The sequence below is a fragment of the Nicotiana attenuata genome, chromosome 5 (assembly GCF_001879085.1).
Source record: "Nicotiana attenuata strain UT chromosome 5, NIATTr2, whole genome shotgun sequence".
Lineage (NCBI taxonomy): Eukaryota > Viridiplantae > Streptophyta > Magnoliopsida > Solanales > Solanaceae > Nicotiana > Nicotiana attenuata.
The window spans coordinates 22,080,835-22,090,630 of record NC_031993.1 but is presented as its reverse complement, the minus strand read 5'-3'; positions in this window follow the sequence as shown (position 1 = coordinate 22,090,630).

Sequence of the window (9,796 nt, the reverse complement as noted above, 5' to 3'; positions counted from 1 at the left end):
GGAAAGAATGCGTGTGAGTCGTTGATCTGTTAGATCAACGACTGGGATTAAAAAGAAGAGGTCCGGGCGGGTTATTTGAGTGGGTCAGGGGCTGGTAATTTAGGAATTTGGCCGGGTAATTTGGGATTGGGATTGGGTTTAATTGGGGGTTGTTTCAGGCTAAAATTGAAATGGTTAGGGCTAGTATTTAAAATAGCCATTTTCCCCTTTTTATTTTATAAAAATAGCAAAATTATTTCTGAAAACAAATTAAAGGTATTAAATTAATTAATAATGTACAAGTATTAATAAAAATACTGGAATCTATTTTGTAATTATAAACGCAGTTAATTCTTAAAATAGGCTAATATTGCAATTATATGCAATTTAGCTTTAAAATACTAAATAAATTTGTAAAAATGTGCAAACAATTACCTTAGCTATATCTTGGTATAAATATGAGAATACAATAAGTGAATCAAAAAATGATAATTTGGGGAAATATTATTGTTTTTTACTGGTAAATTGGGCAATAAGATTGGTTTAAAAATCTTTAAAAATTAAGAAAAAAATAGGAAATTCTTTGGACATACTTATATATGCATACCTATGCTATTTGAAAGGTATTTTGTACATAAAAATATACAGGGAAAAATTGGGTATCAACAACTGCCCCTCTTTACCCGGGAAGGAATGAAAGAGTTGTCGGGTAAAGATACGATGGCCAATTTTGACCGAATGAAATGGTTTGAAGAGATTTGGCCGTGATTTGGTTCCTGAGCTGCCTACATATCCGTGGTTTTACAGGAATCTGGCCATATGTAGTTCAGGATCCGTCGGCAGAATATGCTGACGGAGGTTTTTCTCTAAGAACGGATGCAATATTCAGGTTGGGATGAGTGGTCAAGGTTTAAGTAGGGCTGCAGGAACTAGAGCGGAATGCTCTGTCGAGATGGCCGTTGCTCGCCGGTTTTACCTTTGTACCCGGTCCTCAGTCAAATTATCAAAGAGTTCGACCCATTCTCTAGCATTCTCCGGTTGGGCGAACATGTTGGGCATGTAATTCATTCGCTTTGGGTGATGAAAGGCGATATGATCGTCCCAGTCCCTTCGATGGATTTCCTGTCGGTACTCACCCTTTTAGAGATGTTCCATGAGCCAAAGTTGAAGTAGAAGATTACAACCCTCGAAATATTTGGCTCCCTGTTGACACCTTTCTAGGGCTCGGTATATTTCTGCGATGATCATTGGTACGAGACTGAATAGTTGTCCGTCAATTCCTTCCATTAGAGTTTTGGTGACCATAGCTAGCCTGGTATGGATCCTTGCTTTCTTCATTGGAAACACTATCATCTCCAAGAAACAGAACATGAAGACAAAGACCATTCGGTGAATATGCCCCAATGATATAAGGGCGAACTCTTCAGGATAAGTACGGTAAGATTTGTTGTGGCCGTACCTCTCGTACAAATAGTCAAAGGGAATGTATGACTCTTTCAAACATGTCAAGTCTGGATTCTTGTTTAGAACCATCATTTTGAGAAAACCTCTACCTTTGCGGTTTTCCGGCATTAACAAACCCGGAGTTTCCCACGGTATACCAGCTAGTCTTCCTATTTCCTCGAGCAGGGGTGTCATCTCAATGTCTTCGAAGCGGAGCACAGACCTATCACAATCCCAGAATAGGGTAGCAGCTTCTATGATTTTGTTGTTGGGTTGAATTTCCAAGAGAGTAGATAGGTTTCCCAGGTATTTCCGGAAAGAGTCTGATCGCTGGAATGAAGATCTTTCCAGCAGCTTAGCAGTTTGGGGTGGATGTTGGTGACCATGCCAAATATAGGGACTTCGTGCTTCATATTTCTGCAAGGCAAAAAGGTTAGGCCCTTATCCCCACCAGACTCGACTATTTAATATCAACAATTAGCGTAAAAGCATTTTAGTTCTCCAAATGAATGCATAGAGCGTGGTAGTGTCCGTTTGGGTTTTGGAAAAACTCAGTGGACTTTGGACAAGGCTATCTTAAAGAGTCATTATGCGGACAACATAATTGACTCGGCTAGGTTTGACCATGATGCACACACAATTTAACAGAGTAAGGTTTCTATGGGGTATTAGACTGGTACCCTTGAGCGGACAACTCAAGAGGGAAAGGCGCGGAACCGTCGACTACACCGTTGATCGACTGGTTTTACCGCAAATATGCCTTTGCCGGATTTAGGGGGGTGATAATATCGGAAGGGCGCAACCACTCATTATAAGCATTGCTATGGTATTTTGTTTGGCACGAGTGGAATATGATGTTGAAAACATGCTTATGCAATAATTAAAACAAGTTGTCATATATTTGCACGTTACAAAAGCAATAATTACAACAATTCCTCATAATTTAAAACAGTAATAAAGGAAAGCAGTAAAGGAAAGCAGTAAAAGAAATAAGAGAAAGAAACAAAAGACAAGTTAATTTTGTAATAGAAGAAGGAATTAAATGCTTAAAGGGATTAAACAAATAAATGCATATAAGAAATGTAAAGTCACAGTAATAGCTTGAAATGGTAAAAGCCTAAAGAAATCCCCAGCAGAGTCGCCATGCTGTCGCGCCCCCTTTTTCTCGCGAAATCGGGTTTATGACATTTAAGAGGACAATTCGTTCCGTTTTGGGGAATTGGGTTTAATGGAATTGAAGAGTCGCCACCTAATGATTTAAGTGCATTAGGACACTTTAGAGGAGCTTGATTTTGGATAACCAGAGATAGGGTAAGGGCTTGAAATTATTCCAAGGGGAAGGTGTTAGGCACCCCTCAGAATCCACTAGTGTGGTTCCCGGCCAAGCTATTGTTGTGACTTAAGTACAAATAACACATAGGCAAGTAGAACTTCAAATAGGAGGGGATTTTTTTACACATAAAGGTTAGAAATAAACAAAGTCGGAAAGCATTAAAGAGAGTTGATTTAGAAGAAACGTTTAAAGGATTTAAAATAAACAAAGAAACAAAGGGAAGGGAGGTCCTAGGTTTATTAATAATATGGACCACCCCACACAACATTCGCTAAACACTGTTACGCGTGATGTTATCGCGTGGTCATCATATCCATATCTACCTTTTCCCACCCCTTTAAGGTACTAAAGCGCGGAATGGTCTCGTTTACTTATTGCATGCTATTACCCGCCCCAGTCCTATCAGTCCCGGAGGTACTTGGGACTACTAATCCTAAAGGGAGGAAATATTGGGCTTATTTGTGGTTTCAAAAGGTAAAAATACTAAAGCGACAAACAAAACACATATAGCAAGTTTGGGGAAGCATATAAACAAATAAAAGGCTCAGATAGACCTCCTTTAAACCAAAGAAAGCACATAGTTTAGCATGTCTTGCACGTACTGTTTAAGGTCTAATTAAACTTAAAAGGTTTGAGGCGGACTGATTTATTACATAGTTCAGATAAGAAGCCCGAAGCAGGCCTACCTGTTGGTTGTAGCTAGTAAAACTTGACTCAGTTTATAAGTTATCCTATGGCTTGCCTAAGTGATAGACGAAAAACTATGGGCATGATATCTACAGATTTCAGAAAACAAGAATATGAACTGATTACATACTGATTTAAGAAAAGTTGCCCGTTAAAAGCGAGTTTTAGAAGTGCACAAGTTCTGCCATTGGTGATACATTATTACTGCCGGGTTTAGACTTATAAACGAGTGAGGTGATTCAGATTCGGTTAAAGCTCCTATAGGCATGCTTTCTATGCGTTTGGTCACTTTAGAACACATTTTATAGACATAGTAAAAATGCAGAAACCCTATAGGCATGACATCTAAATGCTGGGTTTTATATGAATATGACATCTGATTGCGTTTGGTTATTAAGACCTATAAACACGTTTGCCTAGTGAGAAGTGGATATGCAAGAATCAGAAAGGACCTATAGGCATATACTCTACATGCATATGCATCCTATAGACATGGTATCTATACATGAGAGTGCAGAAATCCTATAGACATGTTATCTACGTATGAGAATGCTGAATTTAGAAAATACTATAGGCATGTTATCTACATGAAAGAATGCAGAAATTCATATAGACATGGTATCTATGTGAAAGAATGCAGAAATTCCTATAGACATGGTATCTATGTGAAAGAATGCAGAAATTCCTATAGACTTGGTATCTATATGAGAATGCTGAAATTAGAGATCCTATAGGCAGGTTATCCACATATGGAAGTGCAGAAAATCAGCAACTCCTATAGGCAGGTTATCTACCCTTTGCATACATGGTTACCCTTCCCTTTTTCACTAGCCAACCCCCGAAAGTTTTATTACAAAGTTATTACAGCCCGGAAAAGTAAAATAAAGAAAAATACATCATAAATTAAAAATTACAACCAAGGAGAGCCTGATTCAGACTTCCTGTCTGAAGTATGAAGTAAACCAACTCCAAGATCAGATTTCACAGCCTTTCTCTCATTTGGGGTGTGTTAGAGTTCCCTAAAAGTCTCACATGGAATCGGGGCAGTGCTTACACCCTAAATACATTACCAGACTAGGACATAGTGCAGTGTGGAAGAGCCAGCCCTCAAGTATCCAAGTTCAGAGGGAACTCAAGGTCCCAAGGCAAGGCTCACAAGAGGGGGAAAGGGGGGGGGGGGGGCAGAACATAGGAACTAAGAGAGAGTGCAAGTGCTGAAGTGGAATTCTGAAAGGGGGTAAAAGGAAGANGTGTCCAAGTTCAGAGGGAACTCAAGGTCCCAAGGGATGGCTCACAAGAGGGGGGGCAGAACTTAGGAACTAAGAGAGGGTGCAAGTGTAGAACTGGAATTCTGAAAGGGGAAAAGGAAGAGGGAAGCAATTCATAAAAATAGCCATTTTCCCATTTTATTTTATAAAAATAGCAAAATTATTTCTGGAAACAAATTAAAGGTACTAAATTAATTAATAATGTATAAATATTGAACTAAAAATACTGGAATCAATTTTACAATTATAAACGCAATTAATTCTTAAAATAGGCTAATATTGCAACTACATGAATTTAGCTTTAAAATACTAAATAAATTTGTAAAAAATGTGCAATAAATTACGTTAGCTATATTTTGGTATAAATATGAAAATACAATAAATGAATCACAAAAATAATCATTTGGGGAATAATTATTGATTTTATATTGATAAAATAGGGCAATAAATTGATTTAAAAATAATAATAAAACACCTAGGCATACGTATATATGCATACATATGCTATTTTGAAAGGTATTTTGCATATAAAAATATACGGGGATAAATTGGGTATTAACACTTGCGTCATCCCGGCTTTTCACTAATTTCCATTGTGGCTCTGTAGCTTGCCTCTTTTGCCAACCAATCCCATTGCTCCTGTACTCCATCAGTGAATTGTTGGACATGGGGCCTTTTGGCGGGCCGTTCGGGCTCCTGATGGACTTGAGACCTTTTACCATACCTAGTTGTGTAACTAGGCTCTAACTCGCCTTTGGACAGATCCTGTACCTGAGTTCTTGGCTCTAGGAACCTACATTAATGCCAAATTCGACGCACCTTTTCTTGCGGGAAAACAGCTTTTGGTCCTAGTTCGATGACCTGCCAACTCAAATCCTCGTCATGCGGGATAGTCTGGTACCTGCCTAGCTGGCGTAGAACCCTGTGTGAGGCATAAGGTTGAATGCTCCGGAGACCCATCAATTGAAGAAAACATACTTCGCCCGACATGTAAATGACTTCGCTGACCGAGAGCCACCCGAATGTCCATTCAATTTGACTTGCAGTTAGGGAGCTCAAAAGTGTGAACCATGCTTTCGCACCTTCCGGAAACTTATGGCCCTCACCCGGTTTTCATGTTTTTCAATGCATTTAGGATCGGTCATACCGCAGTTCATGTATCCCGGATGGTGGCACAGGTGTTCCTCCATCCAGAGTTGTAGAAGCATATTGCACCCCTAAAAAAACTTTCCTCCTTCTCGGCAAACAGTTAGAGCTCGGTAAATCTCCGCTAAGATCATTGGTACAATGGTGCCATTAGCCTTTTTAGTCATGAAGTCGGCTATTCCCACAAGCCCCAAATCTATGTTTCCATCCTTTCTTGGGCAAATTAAGACGCCTAAGAATGCCACTATAAAAGCCAATCCTCGCCGGGCTTCCCATTTATCTTTGTTTCCCGCATGAGTTAGACCGGTATCTGGGATTTCAAAACTGTGAGGATCCCCGTAACGTCGGTACAAGAAGTAGAATGTGCAGAATCCCTTAGCCAAATTTCCGTCTCTAACCTCCCGACTAATGCTTAAAAGATCCACAAATTTATGAGGAGTCACCACTCTAGGTGCTACTGGGTATTGATTTCTGAGATTTCCACTACAACCAGCATAACCCGCCATTTCCTCAAGCGTAGGGGTCAGCTCAAAATCGGCAAAATGGAATACATTATGCTCTGGGTCCTAAATGGGTATCAAAGCCTCAATTATATCCGTCCTAGGCTTAATATTCAGAAGACCAATAAGACCGCCCAAAGCTTTTACCACAGTATCTCTGCTGACTTCTCCTAAATCATTCCACCACATGTGGAGTTCTAACGGGATTTCCTCAAGGACTGTGAAAGGTTCATTTTCAATCGTGCTCATCCTGCACATTTAATTATAGCGATCGGTTAAAAGACCATGATTTTATTTTTTGACTCAAGAGAAAAAATACCAATTTTGAAAGTTGCAATTTAAAACAAAACACTTTTTTGCGAATACAACCCTTCAACACCTCAGGAAAGAAGATCTTAGGGTTGTGCTTGCTAATTAATCAAAACATTTGAAGATGACCTTAGGTGGCTATTCTTGCAAAAACATCCTTCCGGCGCCTTTTGGGTCATTTTGGCTATTTTGGACAAGAACGGCACTACCTAATTTATTTATGACAAAATAACGACACTTCATATATTTTTGGTTATTTTTGCAAAAATGGAGTTGGACCCGATTAGGGTTGCCTACGTATCCCACATCCGTTGAGAATCAAACTTGCATAGTTCGGTCAGTTTCGACTCAACAAAAAACATAAACATTTGAAATAGCTTTTTTTTTTCTCTCTTTTTTTTTTGAAAATTTTGGTAGAGTTTCGGGACATTTTGGCACCAGGTTTTTTCACAGGCGGGTAATTTCCTCTCTCACCTCAATTTGATTTCTTCTCAATTTTTCTCCCCTATTCTAGAAACCGATCAACATGCAATCCGAGTCAAACAAATGTGCAAGTAGCAAGCAAAAATGCATCTGGATAGTCTTTTGATTTCGGGTACACCTGTCCTAGACGGACCCAACCCCTGTGTTGAGTCCCCAAAGTCAAATGCACGTGATGCAAACAAGCGTTCCTACTAGGGATCCGACATGAGGTTATGTTATACTAGGTTTGAAAACCTGGGTTTATTTGTTCTAGACCTGGCTTACCCGAGCGGACAGCTCGAGCCGATGGGGGCAACGTACCGGGAATACAGAAGCTTTGCCGGCTTTGCAACTTGTGCGAACCTCGTTCTGAAATTGGGATATGACTCTAACAGAAGAGAAGCTACACGAAGTGCACCCTTCCCAGATAATTTAGAAGACTCAGAGAGAAGAAGGGTTTCGTAACAATTTATATACTGTTCAACAATATCAAAGCGGTAAAAAGCAACATTTAGCATATTAGGACCCAAACATGTAATTAAAACCAGATAATAAATAAAGCCAAATATAATAATTATTCTAAGCTCGAATTCTTGAACCCTCAACCAGAGATTCTGGGTTCTTGTCCCCAGCAGAGATTCTCGTCTTTTGATAATGGTAATAGTAACAGTGAGGTTGACTCACCAAGTGAAGAGGGGTAATCTCCGGGAAGTGAGCAGCCTTTCATTTCCTTGTGTGCTTAAACAGGAATTTAGGGTGCTCAAACTATCCATGTTACTGTCACACCTCATTTTTCCTACCCCCAGAAAGGGTATAAGGGAGTTTTTTCCAATTTAAGTGACTATCGAAACGAGATTATTTTATTTAAAATTCAGAGTCGCCACTTGGGATAATTTATGATGTCCCAAGTCACCGGCTTAAATTCCAAATCGAGGAAAAGATTGACTCTGTTTTACAGTCTGCGAAACACAGAAATCCGGGTAAGGAATTCTATTAACCCGGGAGAAGGTGTTAGGCATTCTTGGGTTTCGCGGTTCTAGCACGGTCGCTCAACTATTATTATTGGCCTATTTATCTGATTTTAAAACACTTTTAAGCCTATGTGCATTTTTTAACTTTAACCGTTTTTATTTATTTAAGGAATTATTCCCAGGTTATTTAAAACACACCGTAAGCCACGCTACATAATATGCACCCATGAGTCACGATACATTCTATTTAACCTTGTTGGAAATTAGAACCGGTTCACATGAAATGCACCCCCAAATTTTAATAGTATCCATGATAATTAAATAATTAGCACGCCTAAAGCAAACTACAAAATTCATTTTTTCAATATCTAAATTATATGAGGGGCATAGACTATGCGATCGAATGGCACACCTCACTTATTTAAAGTAAACGTACAAAGAACAATGAATTGAGGGTGCCATCTTTAAACTAGTTCCTAATTGTGATACAGAATACCAATTGTAAATACGTTTGAGTGGGGGGGGGGGGTTTAGGTCCTGAATCATACGAATTTGGGCCAACAACAGGCCCACTACACTACTCGAAGTAAGTTGCTTTAGGGAAACACGCACTGCTGGAGGCTGGGCTCGGATTTGAGCCCAAAAGAAAGAAAAGGGAAGCTTGAAACCAAGCAGGCCTGGCTTTGACTTAGGCGGCCCCATTTGGGCCAGGTCCAAATCTCAAACTTTGGCAAGGCTATCCAAACATTAAGGCCCTAAAGGGGCCCAACTAATTATAATTTACACAATCAACATAACATGCAAATTCTGACAGTCAGCACACCTAAACAATTATATTATGAACCCTTAAATCACTATTACTATTAGCACTAACGATCTGAACCTGGATTATGAAGCTGCTTATTAGTCATACTATTACACATACAAGAGTTCTAATAAGCATGCTGTTAATCATAATCAACAAGAGGTAAATTTCTTAAATTCATTCATGATTTACGTTAGATCTACACTTATTGTCATGCTAAACAATCCAAACACATGAATGTACATTCAACAACCTTTGACAAAGTCCCGATTAATTACAATTACTAAGTATAGAAAATTGTTAAAACAATTTATTGTAGACATGTGATTTTTGACCCTCCCCAAGATTTTTCATATTTTAGCACGCAAATATTTAATTTAGGCTTAATATAGCTATTTTAACTAATTTTTACTCTTTTACTTTATTTTGTTACAAGAAAAATAAAAATGACAAAAATTGTTCCATTGATGTTTTGTTAGTCATTTCTAACCTTGAAAAACAAAAAAAATAGTTTGTTATAATGGTCAGTCTTATTTTAACAGTTATTTTATTTAAGTAGGAATAATTAATATATAAGGTCGTATTTTAGTCCCGTTTGCGGAGAGAGTATAAAACTTGGGCTCGAGCAACCCATTTTTAGATCTAATTTTGGACCTAACCCATAATTCCCAAGCCCATAATTCCTAGGCCCATACCCCTAACTATGGCTGTCCAACGGGATGGGCCGGCCCGTCCCGTCCCGCGTCCCGTCCCGTCCCGCTTCAAGTTAAATGGGATGGCCAATGTTAAACGGGACACGGGATGGGACGGGACGGCCATTTCGTCCCGTTTGTCCCGTCCCGTTTCGTCCCGTTTCGTGCCGTCCCGCCCCGCGTCCCGCCAGTTTTTTTTTT